The sequence below is a fragment of the Neophocaena asiaeorientalis genome, unplaced genomic scaffold, assembly GCF_003031525.2.
Source record: "Neophocaena asiaeorientalis asiaeorientalis breed wild unplaced genomic scaffold, Neophocaena_asiaeorientalis_V1.1 scaffold550, whole genome shotgun sequence".
Lineage (NCBI taxonomy): Eukaryota > Metazoa > Chordata > Mammalia > Artiodactyla > Phocoenidae > Neophocaena > Neophocaena asiaeorientalis.
Window position 1 is genome coordinate 1,565,095 of NW_020173396.1, and position 27,020 is coordinate 1,592,114.

Here is a 27,020-nt window from a genome sequence, read left to right on the forward strand (position 1 = left end):
CCTCTTATGAATAATAGTCACATACTTCATGCTCTGTTAGTCAGGGTTCTAACTAAACATCCCCCCCACACACACTTTGTACTTAATTCTTCATTTTAAAACTTGTGCTAGATTTAAGCAAAGCTGGTGTGTGCTCCAGGGAATGGATGGGTGAGGACTGAGCATAAAGCGCCCGGAGAGTGGTGTGAGCCTGGGAGAAATGGGCACATTTTGTAATTTTAGACCCAGAGGAAGAAACAGTGGTGCCCTTTCACGATAGAAAATTCTGCTTAGTAGCCTGGCATCACAGGCACTTGCCTAGGCTGTTTGGTGGAGACCATCCAACCCATGACTCCATTCCTCCATGCCAGCTTGAATCTCTATGGAAATGTAGATCCAATTTCATTACTTTAACTTCTTTTGAACACTTGCACACTGTGCCAGAACACTTGAGACCTCATGTGGCAGTCAGTGCTTGCTGAAAGCAGCCAGGAAGCTAGAATAATAATGTCGTCATGTTGCACATTTACATACTGACTTTCATTTTAGAAGAGTCTAAAGCACTTTGCACTGTGAACACTTGGCTGGGGCTGGCATCCTGCCACCTTAGAAACTGAGGGCAAGCGAATGACAGGTGTGTGGGCAGCCTCCAGGGACAACAGGGTACAGTGGGACTGAGGACACGGATGCCAGTTTTATAACATGATCTTTAGATACCAGTTACTTAGAGCCCTCATTTTAAATTTAATTCCCATGGGAGATATTGTCTACATTATTCATCTCACTTATACCAAAACGGACTGTAAGGCAATGAGGTAGATGAAATGCATAAGGCTCAGAGTACAGAGAACAATCACACACTCTCGGAGTCCCCACTGTCTTCAAAAGTTGCCCTTCACATGTCATTACAGACGTGGGTGCATCAATTTCTTGTCTTTTTTCCCTCCCCAGTAATAAAATGCACTCATTTCACCTATGTAATTGTACATTTTACAATAAAATGGATAACCAGTAGCTCCTTCTAGTTCCTTTCATAATTACAAAATTGGTCTGCTCTAATAATCTCCATAGCCTTCAATGTTCTCTCTCAAGCACCGGCTAAGTTCATCTTGTCTATGAAGGAAAGTGCTCTTAGAAAATATTTTTCTACATGCAGAATAAATCAAGTTGGAGACAAAGCATGCAGATTATACAATGAAAGTTCACTGAGAATAATATCATACCAGTTTGAAATTATGAGGTGAAAAATATTTGTTTCACAATAGCAATAAAATATATAAAACACTTAGCCATACCTTAACAAGAAATGTACAGAATCTATACTAAGAAATTAGAGATACTATGTTTCTGCATTGGAATACTGAATATTAAAAGAATGTATTCTTTTTTTTTTTTTTCAGTTGAACACAAAGGTTTAATGCAATGTCAAGCAACTCCTAATGTGTTTGGAGTGGAGTGAAATGGGGAGAACTTGATCAAGTGTTTTTAAAATTTATTTGGAAGAATAAATGAATACCTATAGCCAAGTAATGTTTGCAAAAGAGAAATAATGAGAAAACATTTATTGTACCAGATATTTAAGTAATTAAAATATGAAAGATGAGCATTGAAAGAGAGATCATTGTATGATAAAGCACCATCATAAATCTATCATAAAGAAGGAAGTATTATGTTACTGGGTAATTGTTTTAACTATTTGGGGAAAATTATATTAAATTCTGCCTTAATAAATTCTCAAACTTATTTGTGACAGCTCAAATCTACCCCAGCATCTACCTCAAACTGAGGTATCCCAAATATATACTATATTAATTTAAAAGCAAAAAGCTAAAAATGAATTATAAAAACAGAAAAAGATAGGTAATTTATTTACTGACCTTGGAATAGGAAAGAACTTTCTGAACATACAAGCAGTAGAGAAAATCACAAAGAAAAATAACTGGTAGTAAAAGTTAAATAACATTAAAAACTTATATCAAAAGTTATCATAAATTTAAAAGGCTAAGTGGGAAAAAAACTGCAACAAATATGACAAATGAAGGGATGGGATTACCAATATAGTCAATGAACATCTGAAACAATTTTCATTGCAGTTTTGTTTATAATAACAAAAAGAAAAATCACTAACATGTTGGGCAGAATTAATTATGTTACATACAAATGATAGACTATTAGGAAATCACAAAATATTGCTTAAAGACAGTGAAAATACTTATGATCTAATAGAAACTGAAAAGAACGGGAAGTAAATGTGATATGGAGTATAATTCTAACTTATTTTTGAAATGAGTAGGATGGAAATAGAGGAAGGGAATGTGTCAAAATCTTAAAGATAATGGATGTTTACCTTCCTCATACCTTCCTGTAATATTCAAATTCTTTGCAATTAATATATTTTACTCTTATAATCAGGATAATCCCCTGATTTTCTCCAATATCATTGTTAAAGTAACATGGATAGAAGACATAAATGAATCAGTATTCACTGGGCATGATTTTACACGGTTTATCTATTTCTTCTTAATGTATTTTTTTGTATTCTAAATTATCTTTAGAAAGAAGTAGAATGTAAATAGATACTCATTAAGCACCATAAAGTGCTTTTCACACAGCTCATTCAACACAGATATTTTTCTCCACTTTACAGGAGAGAAAACTGAGGCTCACGGAAAAGTGACACAGCTTGGATTAGGATTACAACCAGCCAACTCGAGTCTGTTCTCTGCACAATATACTATGTGACCTTCCCACTCTACCCAGGAAGATTTCAGTTCCTACCCAGGATCCCTGTGAGATAAACAAGAAGAAAAGACTTGCGAACATTTAGAAATTTATTATCGTAAACACCATGATCAGCAAGAAAATGAAATCCAGAAAGTTGATTCAAAAATGGGAAGTGGAAGATGTGTTAGAAACCACAAGATTTAATGTTAATAATGTCATGTGCATATATTAAATATGGGACCTTCATTAGTAACATGTCATTTCAGGTATCTACAAAGACTATTTTTAGTAGATTCTTTAAATCCGAGTACTGATGTTGATTATTGGCTCAAGAGTTTTTAAAAATCTGCTCACTTTTAATTTTCATTCTTTCTTCTGCACTCCCACCCTGCGCCCACTCCCCTCACCCCTGGCCACCACAGTCCAAAATAAAACAGTCTGGAGTGTTGGCAAAGTTTTCAAGTGCTTTGGGATAAAATTGTTATCTTAACATCTCTTTCAGCAAATTCTATATTCCTCCACTGTGGTCTCCAACCAATGAAGTAATTACCGTTTATATACAGTATATGACCCAAAACTGCAATGGGTAGTGGGATTGCTCTGTGTTGCATTCCAGTATTTCACACTTTTTTCACTAATGTTCAATACTTTATTAGTAGAGAATAAATTGGTACATTTCTTTTATTGTCGTTTTCGCTTTCCTTTATAAACCAGCTTGGATGAAAGAAATATCATAGGGTAGTTAATCATACAAAGGCTTGGTAGTGACAGTGTTTTTTTTAATGCATTATGAAGGTTTCTTTTGAAGATGTAAAAAGAAAATTACCCATAAAAAAGAACTCTAACTATAAATCTGAAAATGTGAGATTTATATTGTACAAGTTTTTCTAATAATTCCATATAATTTCTTAACATCTTGTTATTTTAAATAGTCCACAAAATATCAATAACTGCACACTTGAAATACAGTGATTCTTTCATATCACCTATTATACTATCCTGTATCTCAACAGAACGTTAACTAGATTTTTCCAAAGAAATATCTACTTCCTAGCTGTGAGATATTTAGGGAACTCTTAAAGACATGAAGGATCAATATACACTCCTTACATATTTGAGGAATCCTGTTCATTGACTTTCAAACCAAAATGACAAGTGCTCCCATTCACTGATTCGGTTCCAAATGGGAACGAGAAGCCAATGTGATAGGTGTCAGGGTATGTGTACTGTGGGGTTGGGGTCTTCGTGCATCCAGCTGCATCCTGCCACAGTCACTGATGCCAAAGAGGTCACTGTCAGCCCTGTTGACATCATAGAAAATGAATCTCTTGGACACCTGTGCTGTATCGATCGCAGCAGGTATACAGAACGTTTGCTCAAAATATTGATGTTACAAAATTAACGTTATTTCACTTTCTTTCTAGGTTGAGAGTGTCTTAAGAGTGTTAAGGGAGAGAGCTATTAAGTCTTACATCAGGATGAGCATAAAACGGAACCGTCCCAGGAAACCAGAGCATATGTTCACCTTACTGAGGATTTCACAGAAGAGGCATGCAAATTTGCACCCCAAAGAGCTAATCTGGATCATAACTCTGCTTTTCCTTTAAAGTCTTGCTGTGTAACCTCTGGCAAAGGGGAACAGTCAGACTGATACCTGCTATGAGACATAACTGTTCTAGTTTACTGTTGACTACCGCTCTTCTGTGAGCAAACTGAACCTCACAGAGCACAAAGTGTACATTGTGTTTGGAATATGTTTAGGGCTCACGTGATTTATCTTTTATGCTAAAGATGGTTTTTGTGCACTGCTTTCTTACTTCACTCAGTAAAATGCCCTGCAATACAGGCTTCCTCTCAGATCTATGCTTCTAACCTATGGAAATAGTAGACATGAGGTATAGATTGAATAAAGGTATACAAAGTAGTGAAATGTTTTCTCTGTGCCAATATTCCTTCTTTTTCAGATATAGAAAACTACCCTTCAGCCTGAAATCTAGAGCACTGAAATTCTCCCAGAGAGCAACTTAACAGCTCACAGAGACTCTTGACTACTGAATCTTATCTCAGTGTCTTACACAGTTTTTATGATATCAAATCTTACCCAGGTTACTGGGTGCCTTGGCTTTTCCTGATATTAACCTTGAAAATAGGAACCCTCCATTGAAACATTAAAGGATTCTGAGATATGGTTAAGGTTAAGAAGACAGATGGAGACCATTTAAAGACAGTATATTTTCTCTTAAAAAATAAAACAGTTCTCAAAAACATTTACATTTCAGGGTTATAAGGAGGACTAAGTTAAATAAGATAAGCCATGTAGAGCTCTTAGTACAATGCCTGGTACAAATAACTATTAGTAGTAGTAGTAGTAGCAGTAATAAAACTATGTATACAATTCCTTATTAAGAGAATTCAACTTAGTTTTATCTATTTTTGCTCATATTAAAAACAAAGTTTTGAAATATTAGAGAGAATTCCTAAATATATGAAACATTTTAGGCATGTTTAGTTTTGCCCCAGATGACTTAGTGTTAACTTGTCAGTTTCCATTTTAGAAAATGGTATTAGATTCTTTATAATGTTACATTGAGAAGACTTTTTTTCCCCTTCTCCTGACTCTACACATTTTTTTATCCAGAATGAGTATTTACCTCATCTTAATTTTTTGCTTCCTCTGTTCAAGGTACTAAGCTTTTCAGTACTCATTTTCTACAGTACAATTTTTCATCACATTTAGTTGTGCCTTGCCCTATTAATTTAATGTTATGCTTTTTGCATGTAACTTTAAAGGTGATTGTAAAATAACAAAAATTTGGAAAGAGGTATCCCCTGGGCTAGGCAATGTAAACAACAGGCATTTAAAAATGGCAGCTGGCACTCTTAAGGTTATGATGAAAGCCAGGAAAGAAAGAATGGATGGAAAGGAAGGGAAAAGAAAGGGAGGAAAGAAGGAAGGAAGGAAGGAAGGAAGGAAGAGAGAGAAAGAAAGAAAAAAAGAAAGAAAGGGAAAGGAAGAGGAAGGGAGCGAGGAAGGGGAAGGAAAAGAAGAAAGAAGGGAAGGATGGGAAGGGAGGAAGGAAGGAAGGAGATAAAAGGAAGAAAGAGCAAAAAGGGAGAGGAGGAAACTGAGGGAAAGAGAAAGTGGAAGGGGGAGAGGAAAACCTGAAGAGGAGACACCCCATGGGATGGAAGGAGGAGGGGGAGGAGATGGAGAGAGTCCGGGAGGTGAATATGAGGAAGGGAAGGAACATATCTTCTATCAGAAACGAAAATGACTTGAAGCCAAGGCAAAAATAAAACTTGCTGACTACTCATGTTAATTTCTAATTAAGCAAAAATAATTATTTGTAAAAGGCTATACATAGGGCTTCCCTGGTGGCGCAGTGGTTGAGGGTCCGCCTGCCAATGCAGGGGCCACGGGTTCGTGCCCTGGTCCAGGCAGATCCCACATGCCGCGAAGCGGCTGGGCCCGTGAGCCATGGCCGCTGAGCCTGCGCGTCCAGAGCCTGTGCTCCACAACGGGAGAGGTCACAGCAGTGAGAGGCCCCCGCACTGAAAAAAAAAAAAAAAAAAAGGCTACACATAAAATGTTAAATTTCCATTAAATATAAATGTATATAAACCTTACAGAAAGCACCCAGGGGATGCAGATGTACCTGTTGTCAGGGGGGAGAGAGGTCCCTGGAGCTAAATTTCTTGCTTGACAAAGCCCTCATCATGTAGACTCTAAGGGACTTGCCTATCTCCCTCTTCCTAATGATTTAAGAAAACTCGTTATAACTGCCCTGATAGTTCTTGAAAGTTCTTGCAAGATTAGGACTATATATCAGTAACAAAACCTTTGACTTAATCTCCCTGCCAGCAGGCAGGAAATAGACTTTCCAGAGAGCCGTTCTCCAGATGATCCCCTCTCAAGGCTTTCTGTCCCAGGAGAAACTCTGCTTTCAGATGGACTCTCAAGTGCAAGGGCCGGAAGGCCTGGCTCCGGGCTAACCTTGATCGAAGCCACACCAGAAGCTGTGAGGCTGCTGTTCCCAAGTAACCAGAAAGGAAAATAAGTGACAAAGCATACTTTCACCCAGGACAGTACAATATAAGTGTTGAGATACAAATTCTGTAAAGTCAAAATGAACACATTGTGGAAAGGGTTAGAAAATGTGAAAGCACACTCGGGATTATGGTGGCCTACGACAAGTTACTGCTTGTCCTTAGACCCCATTTGAAAAAAAAAAAGGTTAAACAAGGTATGTCCTAAACTCCCTTCTGGTGACAAATTAGCAGGTTTACAGAGAAGATAACAAGGGTGTGGAATAGCCTCTGCCGCTGGTAGCCATTTGAAAGCTTATTTGAGGACATTGCTGGTGGATGGAATTTCTCCTGCCCTTTCTATGGGGTCAGTACTGTAAGCCTGAGTGACAGTAGGGAACAGAAGCCCTGGCTTGTTTCTGAATCCAAACAGAAAGCCAGGAGAGTTCTTCTTTATCCCAATTTCTAATGAAAAAGTTGGGTGTACGTGTGTGTGTTTTTATTTTTATTTATTTTTTTGCGGCACGTGGGCCTTTCACTGTTGTGGCCTCTCCCGTGGCAGAGCGCAGGCTCAGCGGCCATGGCTCACAGGCACAGCCGCTCCGCAGCATGTGGGATCTTCCTGGACCGGGGCACAAACCCATGTCCCCTGCATTGGCAGGCGGACTCTCAACCACTGCGCCACCAGGGAAGCCCTGTGCGTGTGCTTTTAAAACCCTCTTTTGAAATCATTTGTTTCGTTTCCAAATGTGTTTTTAAATCTGATTCGAGTTCAAATGCACAGCTGAGAAGGCAACTGAGTTTAGAGAAGGCTGTGAGCCTTCTGGACGACCACAGTCTTAGAGGATGACTAGATTTCTGACTAACTGGCTCTGTGGCTAAGCCTGGTTCAGATCCCACCTCCATTATTGCCTTAACTGTGTGGTTTTGAGCAATTTACTTATCTTCATCTGTAAAATGGGGGTAATAATGGAACCTACCTCAGTGATGGTTATAAAATTAAATGAGCTTAATCCATTTAAAGCATTTACCCCAAATGTCTAGAACACAGGAAGTGCTCAGTACGTATTAGGCATTAACGTTATCAACAATTTGAAGAGACTGAAAAGGAAGTACAAAAAACTTTTAAATGCTAAATTTATTAAATCTCTATAAAGATGACAGAGTTTTCTCCCTTATTATTTATGATATATCTAAGGAATAGTGTGTTTGTATAATTCCTTAGAATTATACATCTAATACAATCAGATTATCTCACACGTATCATTTTACATGATCCTTGCAATGGTCACACAAGGGTAAAGGGATTATTCTCATTCCCTAATTAGCAAACCAAAGACCAGATGCCTCTCATCCCAACTCAAACTTCTACCCCAATCTATGCTCACTCTCCTTGGGTGCCTCCAGCCATATCTGTTGTCATCTGAGATATGGGATCTGAAAAATGAGGAGTAAGTTCACCAGTTTACAGTATGCCCTGCGTCCTAAAAGTTGCACACTCTCTAAGGCCAAAGCTAGTCATACTCATGCAAAGCGCACCCCTTTTTCTCCCGTGATTTTTCTGTCACTGCTTATGCAGGTAACACTTCCCGTTAGAATCAGTGACTTGTTCTTCAACAAGGCTCATGGCTGAATCAAGGCCAGAATTTATTATTTTATCTTAAACAGCACGAGCTTTGTTGCTAATCTACTTACTAAAGTAGTTTAAAAAAAAATTCCTTTTACTCCATATACAAAAAAAGCATGTACACGAAGGTGTGGAACCTTCGAGGATGTTTTCTTCAATAGATTTGTTATGAAAATCATTCACCTTGTAGAGGACTTTATAAAGCATTTTTTTTTTTTTTTTTTTTTTTTCAATACGCGGGCCTCTCACTGCTGTGGCCTCTCCCGTTGCGGAGCACAGGCTCCGGACGCGCAGGCCCAGCAGCCATGGCTCACGGGCCCAGCCGCTGTGCGGCATGTGGGATCCTCCCGGACCGGGGCACGAACCCGTGTCCCCTGCATCGGCAGGCGGACTCTCAACCACTGTGCCACCAGGGAAGCCCTTATAAAGCATTTTTAACTTATCTTCCCACTTGGATGGCAGGGTCAGGTGGTTTCGCCATTTTATGGATAAGGAAAGTGAGGTTTGGAGAAGTTAGGATCTCATTACTCTAGTTAGAAAGAGTTCCTGGGCTTTAACCCAGGTCTCATAACTGAAACTGGGCTCCTTTCAGGTCACTGTCAAAAAGCCATCAAGTCACATATGGTATTTCTTCACTACATTGTTTTAGATATTTAAACTTGGCTCTTCCCAAAAACTCATCTTGAGTTTAATCAAATTGTCTGAGCACAGAATCGTATTAGTATTATAAAAGCAATGCTGTTTGTGACATCTCCACGACCGAGTAAGGATTGCTTTGTGAAATCCGGACGCTATTTTTCTTTACAAATATTTTACAAGACGAACTTGTACCTTTCTGAAAAACCACATCTGTTGTAAATTACTCCCTTACAGAAAGAGAGAGAATCACCATCCTTTCTTCCCATCTGAGCTTAAAAGAGATTTGTTGACATATTCTAAGGCCGGCATAGACAAAACAGCACAGGAGAGAGGAGGCCGTCAGCAGGACCAGGACTTGGCTTTACTTAAACTAATTCCACATGCCCTGTGAACCATTAGCTGTTTTTTATTTCCTGCTCTAAAGATCAGTAGTGAAAATAATCTGGGGTAGGGAAAAGCTGCACTTATTATTTTCTTTTCCCCCAACAAGATGCTGTGTTAGCAAATAGAACATACGAGCCACCTTCAGCAGACCAAGGTCTTTAATAATCCATTTTTCAAACACTGCTGGTATTTCCTTTCCAAACAGAGATGGACTGTGAGTGGAATCAATTTCATCATTTGTATGGTTACAATTGCCAAGTTTCTGGAAATAATCGCCATTTAAATATTGGACAATATTTTGTTTTTTTACATGAAGCCAACAACAGTTTTATTGCTATTTAATTTCTGTGATTTGTTTGTTTGCTGTAAGTTTTCAGTGTTCTGAGTGCATGATGTTTGAGAATAGGGAAAGGTCTTAAGAACAAATCAGGGAAAAAAGCAATGTCAAAGTTGTGTTAATGGGGCTTCCCTGGTGGCACAGTGGTTAAAAATCCGCCTGCCAATGCAGGGGAAATGGGTTCGAGCCCTGGTCCGGGAAGATCCCACAGGCCGTGGAGCAACTAAGCCCATGTGCCACAACTAATGAGCCTGTGCTCTAGAGCCCACGAGCCACAACCACTGAGCCTGTGAGCCACAACTACTGAAGTCCACGGGCCTAGAGGCCACGCTCTGCAACAAGAGAAGCCACCACAATGAGAAGCCCGCGCACCACAACAAAGAGTAGCCCCCGCTCACCGCAACTAGAGAAAGCCCTCGCCCAGCAACAAAGACACAACATAGCCAAAAATAAATAAATTAAATTAAATTAAAAAAAAAAAAAAGTTGTGTTAATGGCCTGACTTGAATCCACCAAACAAGGGAGATTAGTGTTAGGAAAAAACAATTTGTTCTACCATTTGGGGCTTTTCTCCCTCAGTTTCCCTATACACTGAATAATCTAATATCATCTACCATTTTCAGACCTGGGCATAACGTAGCAAATCAAGGACAAGATTGAGAACTCAATTGTCCCCTTTAAGAGGATAATTGGTCTCTTCAATGAAATTCAACAAAACAGAGGTGATGTCAGTACAAATAAAGGGCCTGGTGAATTTGGAGGGAACTAGACCATCTTTCTCTATTGATGCTATATGTAGCACATACTTGAAAAACAACTTTGTGCTCTATGGGATGCTGCTGATTTATGGGGTGGGCCTATCTCCTAAACCTCTTCCTTAATGCAGACTAAATCACAAAAACAGGCTCATCCTGAAGCCAACCTGGAAGAAAAGAGCAAAGGCCCACTTTACTGCGCTGATGGCAGCATGTTGTTTACTTAGTTGTGTGGATCATGGTCTGTCTTTCAGTTTGTTTGCGGAGGGGGAGAAGGAAGTGGGAAAGGGCAAGAAAAACACGAGAATCAATTTGCAAAAGTATCTCAAATTCTTACACTAGAGGGGGCCATTTATTTAATAGGATAAAATAAGTCCTCTACAAACGGTAGTTTATGTATCTGTATTCAAATGTTCTGTATTTAAAATAAAAGTAGGATGGACATGGATCCAGGCTATGTTGTACTTATCCTAATCAGGCAGATGGCTGTTATGGGCTTGAATCCTCTTGTGCATTTTACAGCTGTGTGACCTTATATAAGTTATTTAACCTCTCAGGTACTCAGTCTCTCCATCAGTAAGATGGAGATAATGTCTACCTGAGTGTTGATATGGGAACAGAAAGAAATCATGTACATAAAGCAACTGGCACATTAGTAGATATTAAATAATGATTAGTTTCCTTCTCCCCACTAATTGTCTTTCTTCCCAAGGGGTAACACTTTCTATTTTTGCCTAGTTTCTCCCTCTCTCTCTTATTGTCCTTCCTTCCTTCCTTCCTCCCTCCCTCCCTCCTTCTCTCTCTCTTTCTTTCTTTCTTTTTGAAGTTTGCATTTAGAAGCCTAGCTTCATTCGCATTACCTCCCCATCTGAGCAGTATTGTTTAGCCAAATCTCAGTCCATCTCCTTTATTCAATAAAGACTTACTGAATGGCAGCTACGCATAAGACACTATTCAAAGCTCTGGGCATACAGTGATAAACAAGACAGCACCAAACAAACGTATAAGTAAATGAAGAAGGAAAAGAAAGTGAAAACTGCAGTGAAGAGACTTGAACTGCGTGCATGGGCTGGACAGTGACCCAGAGGTCAGGGAGGACTGCTCTGAGGACGAACTTCACAGTTGAGACCTGTTTTGGTCAGGAAAATAGAAACTACTTTAGGTATTTCAAACAACCAGAATTTCACACAGAGAAGTGGTTACCCTGCTGATGGAAGAAGTGAGGATAAGAGTGTGATAGACATCGGCAATGCAGGAAGCCTACCCGAGGGAAGGGATGTTACTGGGGCCCAGATGTTAGACCATGTGGACGAAGCATGACAAGAACTGGAGCCATGGCTGGCGCTGCTTGGCAGTACTTGGGATTGTGGAGGAGAGGCTGTCTCTGGAAAATGCCTCCAGAAGTGGTGGGGGAAGAGGAAAGACACACAGAGAGAGAAGGAAATTCTCCTGTTTTCTTCCCTTCTTCCCTCCTTCCAGCATCTCCTATTGGCCAAGTCCCCCAAAAGCTATTGTCAAGGGAGCTGGAAAATGTGGTGTGAGGGAGAAGGGTGGGTGGGGAACCAACGTGGAAGGAAGGAGGTAATAACCAGAACAAGGAGGGGACTAGCCAGGAAAAGATCAGGGGAACCAGTATAGGCAATACAAATGCACTAAGGGAGAAACAAACTGAACTTGTCTTAGGAAACAAAGGATGCGCAGACGTGGTAGCCAGGTGAGTGGAAGGGGAAGATAGCAGAGAAACAGGCGATGCTACAGAAGGCCTTGTAAACCAAAGTAAGCCGTGGAGATTTTATTCTAGGCGTGATGGGAAGCCATCAGAGTGTTTCAACCAGGGAAATAACATGAGCTAATTTACATTTTTAAAAGACCATTTAGGCATAATGTAGAGGAAAAACAAGATAGGATGTTATAGTTGTGGTCCACAAGGGAATATGCCTACTTGCTCTAAGCCAAGGTAGGCCTATTCAGGATGTTTCAGAAGTAAGGTCGCCGTAGACATGTTACTGGATTGGATCTGCGAGGTGAGAAAAAGAGAAACCAAAGAACTGCCTACATTCTTGGTTGAGGGACTGGGTAAATGAGGCTGGTTTTATTGAGCTAGAGAAGAGGAGAGGAAGAGCATACTTAGGAGAAAAGGAGATGAAAAGCTGCGCTTGGGCCATGAAAAAGCATGCCTGTTGGCTATTCAGGGGGTGATATCAATAGGTGGATGGATATATGAGTCAGGGCCAGAGACACAGATTTGAAAGTCCTTGGCATTTAGAAGGCCCACAGAGTCATGGCAACAGAAGGAGTCACCCAGGGACAGGAACAGGACAGAGCCCCGAGGCAAAACAAAGCTTAGCTGTTGGGCAGATCAGGAGGGGCCAGCAAAGGAGACTGAAAAAGTCTGAAGTAGAAGAAAAATTAGGAAGTCGCATCTCAGAAGTCAAAAGGAAGTGTTTCAAGGAGGGAGGGGTAATGTCTCTGAAACTCCGCTGCAGCAAGGTCAAGAAATGCCTGCCAACGGATTCGGCAAATGGAGTTTATTGACAAAAGCAATTTTGGTTCAGTGGTGGGGACAGAAGCTTAGGATAGACTGAGCAGCAAATGTGAGTGAAAAGCAGACACACTGTAAACGCCTGTCTCAGAAAGTGGAGAGTATATATGTATGGTGTCAAAGAGGGGATTTTTTTTTTTTGGAAGATGAGAAATGCAGCCTTACTCAAATTCTGATCTGCATCTTAACAATATCCCCGGGTGATTCCTACACACGTTAAAGTTTGAGAAGTGCTCTGCTACTGTGTGTCACCTGCTCTTGGAATGATCTAGTATAGAGGAGAAAGGGATGCTGCAGGAAAGGGGCACTAACTGCAGGGGCGACGCGTGTGGGAAGGGATGGGACAGAGCCCAGTGGAGGGAGAGGCAGGGATACCGCCTCCCCGTGACGGGAGGAAAGGGAAGGTAAGAGTGCGGTGCACGTGAAGTAGGTCTGAGATTTGGCGGAAGAAAGACGTGAACATGCAGGGGGTTCCTAACTGCTTCTGCTTTCTCAGTGACGTGGGCGGCAAAATCATTCGCTGAGAGTGAGCTGGGGCAGCGGCTGGTAGAAGCTGGTGGAGAGGCAGCGGGCATGAAACTGTCTTTTCACTGGTAAATACACTGTCTTTCTCAGATCTGTTCACACGCCTTGTCAGGTGATGTATATGAGCTCTGCACTGTCCTCCTTGCTATTGATTTTGCATTTCACTCTCTTTCACTGCCTTAATAAAATTAAGAACTTTATCAATCTTGCCTAGCCAGTCTTTTTTTAAACCCCCTTTTATGAAGTTTAAAATGATGTCACATACTGTACTGTTAAAATGGCTCAACCCGAATTTTGTTTAATAGCCACGATTTGCTCCTCTAAAGAGAAAAACAGACCCTTCTTTTGCATCAAGACTCCCCAGCAGAACTGGTGATCCAGCCTGCACTTGAGACAAAACCTGGTGCCAAAGAACAAGAAGATATGGCTATGGCTATGGCTATGGCTCTATGGCTCTATGGCTCTTTCTTTCTCACCAATTCCTGCTTCTTCCTGGCTCTTTTGATCTCTAAGGGCACTAAAGACAGTTCTTGGCTAAGTAACTGAATAAAGAATCTAGAATTTGGCCAGGTCGCGGTAGTTTAGGTTTGTTTCATTATGCTGGCACGATGGCAGAAATCAGTCTCTAAGGTATGTCAACAGCCCCATCAGATTTATATTGTCTGTCAGGGAGTTATGTGCTGATCCCAAGAAGTAGAAAAGGATCCTTGTTGACCTCCAGGTGCATTTGCATCCACTGGTCACAGTAAAGAAGAAAAACAAAAAGGTTACTACTGTCCCACCACAAGCTGTTCTAGTTTTAGTATCGGTCTGGCTCTTGAAATAAACATCCCTCAAGTCTATATTGTGACTGGACCTTCTACCCCCAGTCCTGTTAATGCCAGAGATACCAGCATCAAATAAGAACGAGGAATTGTTTTCCATGGAAGCTGAAAGAATTGGTGACAGAGAAGGCCCTGCACACAGGTGGTGACCCAGAGGCAAGTTTCAAAGCCATACCAGGTAGAAGGAGGCTCTCATTGGGCATCTCACAAAGGTCCCCCTACCTGCTGTCTGTAAGTTACATGCCTCTCATCCTGTGAACCCCATTCTTCCCTGCTAAACCCCCTATTCCCATGTGTTTCAGAAGGGAATTCGAAATAGATATTTATTACCATTTGAGACCTCGACAGTAAAATCATAAACACTTTGAGTTCTGAATCACAGTTAATGTTAGCAACTCGAGCCAAACACACACACACACACAAATTGCATGAGAATCTGACCAACATAAAATCAAGTACCTGTTTTGAAAACATATGAAGAAAACCTCCAACAGCAAGGAGCTGGGAATAGTGCTGCCTCAAGAGGATGTGATTTACTTCTAGTACTTTCCTTTGAGTACACTTTCCAGGAGGACAAAGAAAACTATTTTAGGTATACTTCCTCTCAGAGATTAATAAATCACTACATACTTAGAGGGATTTAAGGTCATTTTGAGTCTAATATGGTAAATTAACCCTGAATTTGTAAAGCATTTTGCCTTCTCTCAGTATATATATAGTAAGTTCTCAAAAACGTTACTTATTACCATTTAAATATTATCACTATTATTTTTGTTACTATCATTGAGGGTTGGAAGATAGATTACAATAAATGTCGACTTTCCCTACCCAATTTTTGGTGTTTCTATGATATCAGGTATATGCAAATGTTTAAATGCCTCTGTTTATGAAAGCGCCCTGATTGTAAGCATAAAAGTTACAACAATCTGCTCTTCCTCAAACACCCTGTGCAGAGTTGATAGAAATTATTTTTAACCTTCTGGTTTGTGTGGCTTTTTGGCACATCTACCAGTATTATGAATTAGATATTTTATCTGAGCCAAACTGCTGCTACGCATAAACACAAATAGAATTATCATCCTCCAGACAGATAGTTAGCTGGGGGAAACAAAGACCACATTATAAATTGACATTTAAAAAAAAAGAATTTTTATTATTCACTTTATTAGTCCAAATGCCAAAGTCTTCCTCCTAATTTCTGCATTCTTGTTTTTCTATTTCTGAGGATCATTTAAATACTTCTCTTTAGGATATGGGCATTTACTTATTTCCTCTAGCTTAGCAGAGATAATGGGCAATATCAACTGAAAATGTAAAACATTGACGCTAGGTATCAACGTAAGGTCATTTTGTGGAAGAGACACCTAGTGGCACACATTCTGTGAGTTTCATCAGTACAGGGGAGAAGTTAGTCCTCAGTGACTGCATTTAAGAAACATGGTTTAAGAAATATTTGTTTTAGTATTGCTGATTGCTATGAATTTTATTTTGGCCAGGATAAAATACTCATCTATCTAAATGGTTTGTATATTTCACCTTAGTACCCTATTAGCTTCATTGAGAAATTAACATTTTAGTCATTTAGTCATATCATTCATATATAAAAAATGTTTTTATATAAGTTAAAGTCTTATACCTTCAAAATTTAAAGCTTAATTTTGCACAATTACTTATAGAGTAATTTTATCTATTCCAAATATGATCATTCTCATCTACTTTATTATTTAAACAAGCTCATTGCGTTTAGAGTGTTAAAAGTTAATTGGAACACACATTAGAAAAGTATTTTGTGAAATTAGTATTTAAAAGAATTTTTTTAATGCAATTGAAGTCAGAGAACAAGGTGGAGCAGATAATTTTTCATTAAAAGTCCTGCTTTATCTTATTTGCAGGAATTATATGAGTGATGAGAAATTTCTCAGGGCCAGAAGGTGGACATCAAAAGGTTTGTGGCTTTAGGCAAACATCCAAAACCCATACTAATGTAATAAGTTCTGCAGTGTCCTCAGGCACAGCAATACAATCGATAGAGGATTTCCATCTTCTTCCCTTGGAACAAAATTCTAGAGGTCACAGAGAGGGTCTGTGTATACTTTGTATCAGCACGTCGTAGGTGCTAATCATTGTGGTTTTTGGATGGTCACAGCTCCTCAGGCAGCAGTCCCTCCCCATATTAATAAAATGGGATGATCTATATCTTAAGGGATCATTAGTAGGATTAAGTAAAATGTTTGTCTAAAAAATTAGTCCCTTCTCTATTTCTAAACCAACTTTTAGTTCTTCATTCACACCCAGGACACAGTGATGGATGTGGGAGAAGCAGAAGGGGGAGGGAGACATCCTGAGAGCCTTCTATATGCCAGGTCCTGGGCTAAACTCTTCACTTGCATTAGAAATATACTCTACGAACAACCCTGCAAAGATCATACTATTAGCCTCATTTTGCAGATGGAGAAATATAATCTTAGAAAGATCACAGAATAGGTAAGTTGCTGCACGAGGACCAGAGCCTAGATCTGTCTGTAGTCAAAAACAAGGAAAAAACAAGAATCAGGTCTAATGTTACAGAAAAGATCTCAATGTAACTATAACTCCATTCAATCAAATAACCCTAATCCTTGTTCTGTGATCCCTCCTAAGTGCAGAGTGGTACTGTAATTAGCATTCAAATTATCCCCTCATGTACCTCCAATACGCACTAAATGTACCAGCTGCCACTTACACACCACCACCATCCTTTCCAGAATTTCTGTAAGCACTGCTGATCAAATGTAAACACTCACTAGTACTCATTAAAATAGCTATTCATTCTTCTATAGATAAGCATGGCATGAAAAACACGAATTTTTTTTAGGATGCAGTCTTACAACACTTAGTGTCCCTCTTTTCAATCACAGAAAGAGTATATGCTTATTGTGTAAAATGTGGAAAATAAAAACAAGCACAGAAGAAAGTAAACACCTATGGTAAACATTAACATTTTAGAAAATATTCTTCCAGTCTATTTTCTGTTTATTAATCTTTCTTGATTATTAATCATGTGTGTATTATGTGTCAGATGCTAAGGATTCAATGAACAAGACAGTCTTGATCCGAATCCCTCATATTTAACATGGAAATGTGTTGCATTTTACAAAGGAGATGTGTAGTGTGCACACTTATGCACATATTTCATGGCTTTAATGGCTAAATGCTGAACATTTCATTGATTTCCCTATTGTATCATTATAAATAATGATACAACGAACATCTTTGGGCATAAATCTTTGGTACCTCTTTTTTTTTTTTTTTCTTTTTTTTGCGGTACACGGGCCTCTCACTGTTGTGGCCTCTCCCGTTGCGGAGCACAGGCTCTGGACGTGCAGGCTCAGCGGCGGGGGCTCGTGGGCCCAGCCGCTCCGCCGCATGTGGGATCTTCCCGGACCGGGGCACGAACCCGTGTCCCCTGCGTCGGCAGGCGGACTCTCAACCACTGCGCCACCAGGGAAGCCCTGATACGTCTTTTATGATACCCTCAAGCTAAAGTCCTAGAACCTGAAATGCAGGATTGAAGGATGTACATGTATCTATATGTTTTTTAAACTAAAAAATAAGTTTTTTTAAAAAAAATAGATAACATATGTTCAGATGTATGGAAAAGCCTCCCTTTTGCTCCCTGGCTCCCGGCCAATTTGCTTCCCTTTCTGAAAGGAACTAATGTCATCAATTTCTTACATATTCTCCCAGAGATTATTCTATGCATAGTCAAGCAAATATATGTAGTCATGAGTGTATGTGTGTGTTTGTGTCTATTCTTTCCTTTCTTCTTTTCTTAAGGCACAAATAGTGCCATATTATAAACATTGCCATGCCCTTCTTTCTTACTTAACTATGGATTATACCTCTATCTATCTACATAGATATGATTGTTTCATATCAGTGCTAAAAAACTCCCTCATTCTTACAACTGCATAATAGTCCATTGTACTGACGACTATAATTTTTTAAATCAGCTTTCCCTTAGTGGATATTTAGGTTCTTTACCAACATTTTGCTACTACAAAAAAAGTAGAAGCAAAGAATACCTTGTGTATATGATAATTTCACACATGTGTAAGTACATCTGTAGGATAAACTTCTGGAAGTGGAATTGTTTTGGCCAGAGGATTTGTGTTTTTGTAATGGTGGTGCCCACTGCCAAATCGCCTTCCAAAAGAGATTGTACCCTTCCCACTCTCACCGGGAAGACCCGGAGGTGCCTGATTCCTTGCCAGGCTGTATCAGAGACGTGCCTCTTCTCTCCCTTGTGTTTTCAAGAATATTTGGAGACCCAGACTAGTTGCTGTGGCAGCTCCATAGTGTCAGGTTTTACACTTCTAATCAAGTATTTGTCTACATTATGTTTTGTATTAAGTATGAAGTAATACTTAAACTTATGTTTGTATTTGTAGTAAGCAATAATAATTGTGATTTATAGGACTATTGAGTATGTAATATATATTAGACAAGAGGATGGTTTTCCTCTGGCTATAGAAATGGTCAGACTATATTCTTACAATATAGAAGGGTCGTGAATAATTTCCAAACTACTATTAGATTAAGTAGATTTTTTCTTGTTACATGGCAATTTCCTCCAAAATGGCTATTCTGAAAGAGATTTTAATATTCTTTATACATTATATCCAAGGTATCTAACCCCATAAATAAGTTTAGATAAATGTTTCTCTTTTATTGCTTTGGATGGGTTTTTAAGCAGAAAAATTCAACATAGTAGTAGCGATAGGCAGTATAGCATCAGGTGAAGTACCAGGCTATGCACCCAAACAGTCCCAGGTTTGGACCATAGTTTGGTAACTATTTGTCCTTGTGTACCCTAACTTATCCCATCTAGGCTTCAACTTCTTCACCTATACAATATTATTGACAATACTTGATTACTGGAAATATTAAATGGCAAATACTAATTACTCCATAAAATAGCTACCACGACCACTACACTTACAATATTGCTATGGAATCACGGTCCCAAATCCAAATATTCTATCCTATTGTAAGATGTGTTCCCATGTTCATATAGATAAATATAAGCAATATAAATATAGGCTGACCCTGAGAATTTAGCATAACCCAAGTCATAATCTTGCTGAGTTAATCTAGAAAGATTAAAACCAGAGTGCCAGGCCTCTTACACACACACATACACATACACACATATATGTGCATGCAAATATTTTAAATGAAAGATTCCAAGAAACAAAGAATACATGAAAATTTTGCATGAACTTCTTCTGAGTCATTCTCAGAAGGTAAAAATATACTATACAGTTGTACCTGATTTACTGAGATCAGGTGTAAAGGACACTACATTATTTTTTTGACGAGCAGAAAAAGTTCATTAACGCACTGAGGATCTACTCTGTTTGGCACCGTACCAGGCACTGGAGTAGAATGCTAAGCCCAGCAGACACAGGCCTTGACTTCCTGATGCTTACAGTCAGGTAAGACACCATGAGGGTGACAGTGCAAGTAAGATACACTTTCAGTGAGCTTCCTGGTGCTAGCAGAAGCACTGCCAGATAAGAGTATTATCTAACACACTACTGCAAACAGCTAAGTAGAAGAAATAGGTTCTCACCCAGAACAGTCAGTTCCGATATTAGAATGTAGCACGTTCTCCAAATCTCTAAGCACCCGAACAGTTTGATGTCATTTATTACCAGAGATACTTGTCACTACTTGAATACTAAATAAGGAAGTTTCCTGAGTGGGTACTGAATAGGAAAAATTAAAATAAAATAGAGAATCCTATAGGAGTTTTATTCAGATAGCTCTAATTTTGTACATAGGTTCTTATGTGTTTGAAATAACTACCACTGAGTAATATTTCAGTTTCCTATATCTATTAATAACTATTTCCATAAGTTATTAAGTGATATTTCACTAATTGAAAATCTAATGTGATTTAATAAGAACTGGAATTTTCAAAATGAGTTAAATCCCTTTCACCAGAAGAGAAGCAAACGGCTAAAGCCACGAATAATACACGTTCACCACCTAGCGGCACTTTTAGCAAACAGCAGGTACGTTACACTTAAAACAGTATATTCTGCTAATTTAACTCATGGATAACATCAGAAGCTTTATAGATGACTCCTATTTTCCAGATAATTTCTCTTGTTTTAGCCCCTAGCAATTCAGCAGAATCACCTCTCTTTTTGTTCCTCCTCAAGTCCCACTGTGCTGTCTAGACTAAGCCACACCTCTCCTAGCACTGGGGTACTAGCCTCCTGACTGGATTGTCCAGTTCCTCTCAAACACTGCCATTTGTATCATTCCTCCACGTAAGAAATACGAAATATTTTTTTTTGCAACACATGGAGTAGAAGCACCTGGAGCTGTTACAAAGTGCCTGTTTCTGAATTTGCTCAGCAAGCTGAATTCTATAGAAGCGAGAGGTTCAACTGTGATCACTCTGAACATGCATCACGCTGCCTAGACTGTCCCCGTATTGAACTCCCCACCTCCCCTCCACCTGGGGAATTGCTACCCGCTCCTCAAGACTCAGCTCAAAGCCCACTGCCTGCCAGAAGACTTCCTTGACAACTGCAATCCATTCATCTCTCCCAGTGATGAATTTTAAGAATGATGATGGTCTGTAGCCCAAGATTCACCCTGGATTTATTTTTTTCTGCCCTCTCATTAGTGTCCAGTATGTCTGTGGACTAGCAGACCGCTTCCGAGGGAAACACCTTGTAGGCAGCAATTGTTCGCGTGTGTTTGAAAATATTCCCTCTCCACTGGACCCGGTTCAATGAAGAATTGAGCCTCAATAAATACTGGAGGGTTGTGTCCACCCATCCTTAATAGTATTTCATTATTCTGATCTTTGAGCCTGCAGGTGACTCCCAGGTGTGGCTTCTGACCACCCTGTCACCATTCTCTAGTTAAACACATATGATCTTTTCAACAGCAGCGGGAGCTTCATGTCAATACATCTGCATATTCATGTAGGAAGAGAACTGGCATGATGTTTCCTAGTAATTTAGGCCAAGAGAACAGTTCTTCTTGGATTACCTGGGCATTTAAGGTGAAAGTTAGGGTTAATATTGGCAAGGATCTGTCTCATCTATTCATTTCACTTTGTATTTGCAGGTCAGTTGTAAGTGATTTATGAAAACCTTTCAAAGGTCACTATCCATCCTTAAAATACATCAATCTTCAGCAGCAACCTTCCGCTTTGAGGAAAGAAACTTACTGTTTCACAAACATGTTAGACAAGAATGTGGTGGATCACACAGGGCACAGGACTCGTGAAATCAACATTTATTCCCGTGACATCACCTGAGGCAGCCAGCACGCTTCTGGTTCTGATTAAAACTACTGCAACAACACCTGATGGATCTACAGGAACACTTTGTTCTCAAATTAATTTAACTATATCCTGGAATAACAAAAAGTATGGAACTTTGCCACATGTGCCCTCAAGGGCATGGCATTCTAATAGGAAGATGTGTTGGGCTTAAGAAAATGGATAACCCAGGGAGTGCACACCCAGCCCACTCAAACCTCCGTTTTAACCCTGTAGTTATAAGCATACACCAAGACCTTAATGTTTAATTTGGAATAAGGTTTAACACAGTTTTAAATACATTTTTGTAAGGCTCAAATCTCTTCATTACATGGATTGCTACAGCAATTACTTGCCAGACACAATATTTTCTTGAATCATACACATATTGAATATATATGTATATATATACATTACAAAAATAAAATTCATGTTGACTTATCATTCCTAAAATAACTTTCTCTACTCATATCCATTTATCTCTAGACAAACACTCATTGCAAATACGATTTGCCAAGGATTTGAATTTGTGTATCTACAGCCTGCATATTCTGACAATAAAAAAGTAGAAAAATCGACTTACATGCCTTCAGTTATCTTTCTGAATTTGATTTTTTAGATATAAATAACCAAACCCTCTCAGTGTAAGCCTGACACCGATAATGAATATGTTTCAGACGGCAACAGGGAAACGTACTACTGCTGCAATTAGATGCAAATGTTTTGAGTGCATGCAGTCTTAAAGTCGAGTTTAAGCCACTGAATGAGAAAATTCAGAAGTTAAGTGATTCCAAAGAAATAAACCGGCTGAGTCAGGTTTTCCCAGTGAACTAGCTGCCCCTTGGGATTATATCTAGTGTGGTTTTAAGTGGTAGAAAATCTGTCTGTTGGATTTCATAATTTTAATACAAATGGAGACATTATTCCTGAAGCCTTAGCAATTCTTATGCAAAGTACAAAGGGCTTCATTCTGAGAGAGGCCTGAGCTCTCCTGAGTCGGTCCGTATTTCCTGAGTACCAACTGTATGCAGCGTTGTGAGTCAGGCATGTGAAGATACACTGGACTTTTGTACCCTTGAGGAGCTGAATAGTTCCTACATGAAAATGCCTTCAAACACTTGAAAATCCTAAATCCACTAATTCTGGGGGGGGGAGTGAATATCGGATAGGTGGGATTAATCAAAGAAGACTTCCTAGAGAAGGTGAGGATATAGGATACAGAAATACACAAGTTACTGTATGAGGATGAGACGATGTGATGGATCAAGCCAAGAATCTACATCAAGGAGCACTGACTGAGGTTACAAGAAGCTGGTGGGAAGCTGCCCAGAGCCTCAATAACCAAGGGCTCTTGTTCAGCCATCCTGGTTACCATCTCTTTCCTCCCTGAAGTGTGAAATATTCACTATTCATCTTCAGTCTACACGTAAAGTGACAGAACCCTGAGAAGCAAATTAATTAGAGTCTTATTTACAATTCTGTTGTCAAAACTTATAATTTCAGGTATTTCACAGAAAATACTCGGCTTCTGCATATACTCACACAAGTGACCCTTGTAAATGAAAATCTTAAATTAAAAAAAGAACTAATGATCCCTCACGATAGAAATACAAGATAGAACCCTGGTTTATGCAATTTCTAACTGTACTTTGCTTCCTAAACCAAAGTATGAAAGAAAACACTAACAGACACTCTGGTTTCAAACGTTCAAATATTTGTATCTGCTTTTAGTAAAAAAAAAAGTGACTTTACTTCTCTTCTTGTACTAATAATCACGGTGTTAAGTTCAAGATGGTGCCCGATATGAAAAAAATGCTGAGAAAAGGGAAATAATGCAAGCTCAGGACTCAGATCTGGACAGCTACTTTGAGAGGTTCTGCTGATGCCACTATGGGGATGGGCATGGGGATGGTGAAATTCTACAAAGCCTATGAGAGCAGAATGCTGAGATAGCAGAGGGGGAAATGCTTGCATGCCTTGAGTTAGAATTCCACTCTGTGATTTACTAGTTGTGACTCTTCACGAGTTTCTTAAACTCTCTAAACCTCAGTTTCTTCACATGTAAAATCTGGGTTAATAGCAATACCCATTTCTTAGGGTTGCTGTAAGGATCACATGTAATAATCTGGTTAAAATGCTTATCCCATTGCTTGGCCCATAGCAATATTCCATAAATGTTAGATGTTAGCACTTATTTTACTTCCAGAATTTTTTTTTTTTTTTTAGGGGGGGGTACACGGGCCTCTCACTGCTGTGGCCTCTCCCGTTGCGAAGCACAGGCTCCAGACGCGCAGGCTCAGCGGCCACGGCTCACGGGCCCAGCCGCTCCGCGGCATGTGGGATCTTCCCGGACCGGGGCACGAACCCATGTCCCCTGCATCGGCAGGCAGACTCTCAACCACTGCGCCACCAGGGAAGCCCCCAGAATTTTTTAAATGCATCACATAAGCTGCATAGTTTAAGACAAAATCTCGAGTGTTATTAAGGCAATAAAATACTAGAGTACAACTCCTGGAAAGTGGAAAACTAAGAAGAAATGACTATGTCACACTTTTACTATCGCCCAACAACAGAAAATACAAGAAAGGACAGGTCTTTTTTATTATTATTAATTTTAAGTCTTTCTACTGGTTTTTAATTTCTTGGGTTTGGTGATACTAAGAAAACGGGATACCATGGCTGTCATTTGTTTTGGTCAATGCAGTCAGAGTTGAGCCCAGAACTGTGGCTACTGACAGATCAAACACGCCAGCCCTGCACGGGGTCTCCTGGCGGTCTCCAGAGGCAGAGAGATGCACAGGCTAATGAACCCAATTACTTACTGCCTCTTAAAACCACTTCAAAGGAAGAAAGAATAAGGAACTTCTGAAGCCTCTTGGTTTTGCCCAAAATGCAACCAACAAGATATCTATCCCCTTTGGTGTTGAATTTAATGTTAACTTCTTAACTGCAAGAAAATATCAAGAAAAATGCTATATTAAACTATCGATACCACTGATTAACCTTGAGGAAGTAGTGGCTATGTCCCTTCATGTCAGACTAAAGAAACTTCAATTTGGATCATCTTTGTATCTACTATGCATATGCTTCAGGCAATAATTCGGTCACTGAAACCGTATTGAACACCTATTATCCACCAGGCTGTATGCTGAGTGTGAGCTATACAAAGATGTATAATACTGAGTCCCTGCCCATAAGAGAACAGGCTAGTAAACAAGTCTTTAGAACCTCTCTGATCAATTCTATACCAGAGGCACAGAGAGGCAGGGAGACGGCTAACCAGTGGAAGCAGGGAAGACTTCATAGAGAAAGCAAAATGATTTTATCATCTACCATTGAGAGCAATCAGCAACAAACAGCTAATGAAAACATCAATGTAATCCAATGTTTTAAAAAAAAAAATCTGAGGGGTTATTCACTGCTTTGTCTCTTCTAATTTTGTAACAAATAGGACTAAGAATTGACTATACTAAAATTAACCCCAGATCACCATTTGGAGAAATATTAAGTGTTGGGCTTATTAGCAAACCTGCAAACTTACTTTTATATTCAATTCAATAACAAGATAATTGAGGGCCTATAATATGCCGAGCACTGATTTCATGCTAGGGAGAGAGCAAACACAGCAGAGAAGGCAGAAATAAAGTAGAAAGCTTGCAGCCTTGGGAAGGTGAAATGAGATAAGGCAGAATTTGAAAAATGCTTCATGACAGGTGCCAACAAGTTGCTCTCAGGGACACAAACTCAAATGCTTCACAGACCTGGCAGGGTGAGAGTACAGGCCCCATGGAGAGGGGCACCCACGACCCAGCTCCCCTGGATCATGGCCAGGTGGGAACGCAGACCTGCTGTTGCCAGAACTTCCTATTTTTCAAGAAAAGCTCAGATCCACATTCTTTCTGTGAGATCTCTGGATTTTTGAAGATTGCTTTATAATGCTGTCCACAACTGAATTCAACACCCTGGCTGCCAATCTGGGGCCTCTGTGCCTCCAAACCTCACCAGGAGCAATTATGGTGGATAAGGAGATAACAGAGGGCAGGGGTTTCAGCGCTGGATTCAAATCCTACCCTGCCAGTGCTGTGCAAACTTGGTCAAATGCTAAAATGGCTCTGAGTTTTGGTTTCACTCTCTTTAAACTGGGGATAAGCAGATCTGCCTCACAGGGTATTTGTGAGAGGAAAAACGTGAGCTAGCATATAGTAAGGTCCCCCCAAATGACAGGTTTATTGTTATCTTCAGAAACGCCTTCATGAAGGAAGAAAGATGAGAGCTGGTTCTTAAGGGATAGGTAGAATTTAGGATTTGGACTGGCAAAGATGGCCTGGAGGGCTTTCCAACCATTCTAGGGAGACGGAACAAATATTTGGATGTTGGAAGGAGGCAAAAATGTAACGTCACCTAGTTTGGCTGGAATAGAATACATGACGGAGGGTAGAGAGAATGAACTCCAGAATGTCAGACTGTGACCCAGGCTCTGGAGCTCCTTGAATGCCACCCTAGGAAGGGCTGGACTTTATGTCAGGGGAAATGAGGAGACAATAAGGTCTTCTAGCAAGGGATCCAAATCAGATCAGGGTTGTTCTATATGATGTGTCCACTCAACCCGGGTTTACTGAGGGCTTACTATGTGCCAGGCATTCTATTCAGTCCTGAGGATGCAGTGATGAATGAGGCAAACAAACAAGATCACTGCTCCGTGGCACTTAAATGCTAGAGGTGACAGGAAGCAGATGGGGGTTAGACTGTAGGAGTCTGGGGACTAGTTGGTGCGCCATTACTAGCTCCAACGAGAGGTAATGAGGGCCTGATTTAAGGCATTGCTAGGAGATGATGGAGGAGATGAGTCAAGAGATGGTAAGGAGAGAGAAGCAATGTAAGTGGTTGGTAGGACTCAGGGTTTTGAGCTGGCGTGGCAGGGCAGTTATGATGGCATCAGCAGAAACGAAGAAGGTGAGAGGAGATACCAGTTTGTTGACAAGAATGATGAGTTGACTCTATCCCAGAAAAGTTTTGATAAATAGCAGACTGGTCTGTTACTGGCTCCACTGCAGCATCTTGGTCAAGTGATCATTTCTGAAGCTGCTGGGTTTTCTTACCAAAAGGTACTTTTTAATTGGATTACATCCAGAGATTCGATACCAAGCCTAAACCTATGTTCAGCTCATTTCCCAAAATACAGTATCAAAGGCAGAGCCTGAACACAAAGCATTTCCTGTCAGATAACCATTTGCTTTTAAGGTGGTGAAAAACAAGCAGAGACTCCAGAGCATTCCTATGATAAACTCCCACCCACATAGAATAGAAATGCTCTCCAGCTGTGGCTCATTC

General features: G+C 39.9%; 1 protein-coding gene across 10 annotated transcripts in view; it reads right to left on the reverse strand.

Annotated features, from left to right (window-relative positions):
- MCTP1 (multiple C2 and transmembrane domain containing 1) overlaps positions 1-27,020 on the reverse strand; it is a 352,345-nt gene that overhangs the window by 20,042 nt on the left and 305,283 nt on the right. The gene's annotated exons all lie outside the window — the stretch shown is intronic.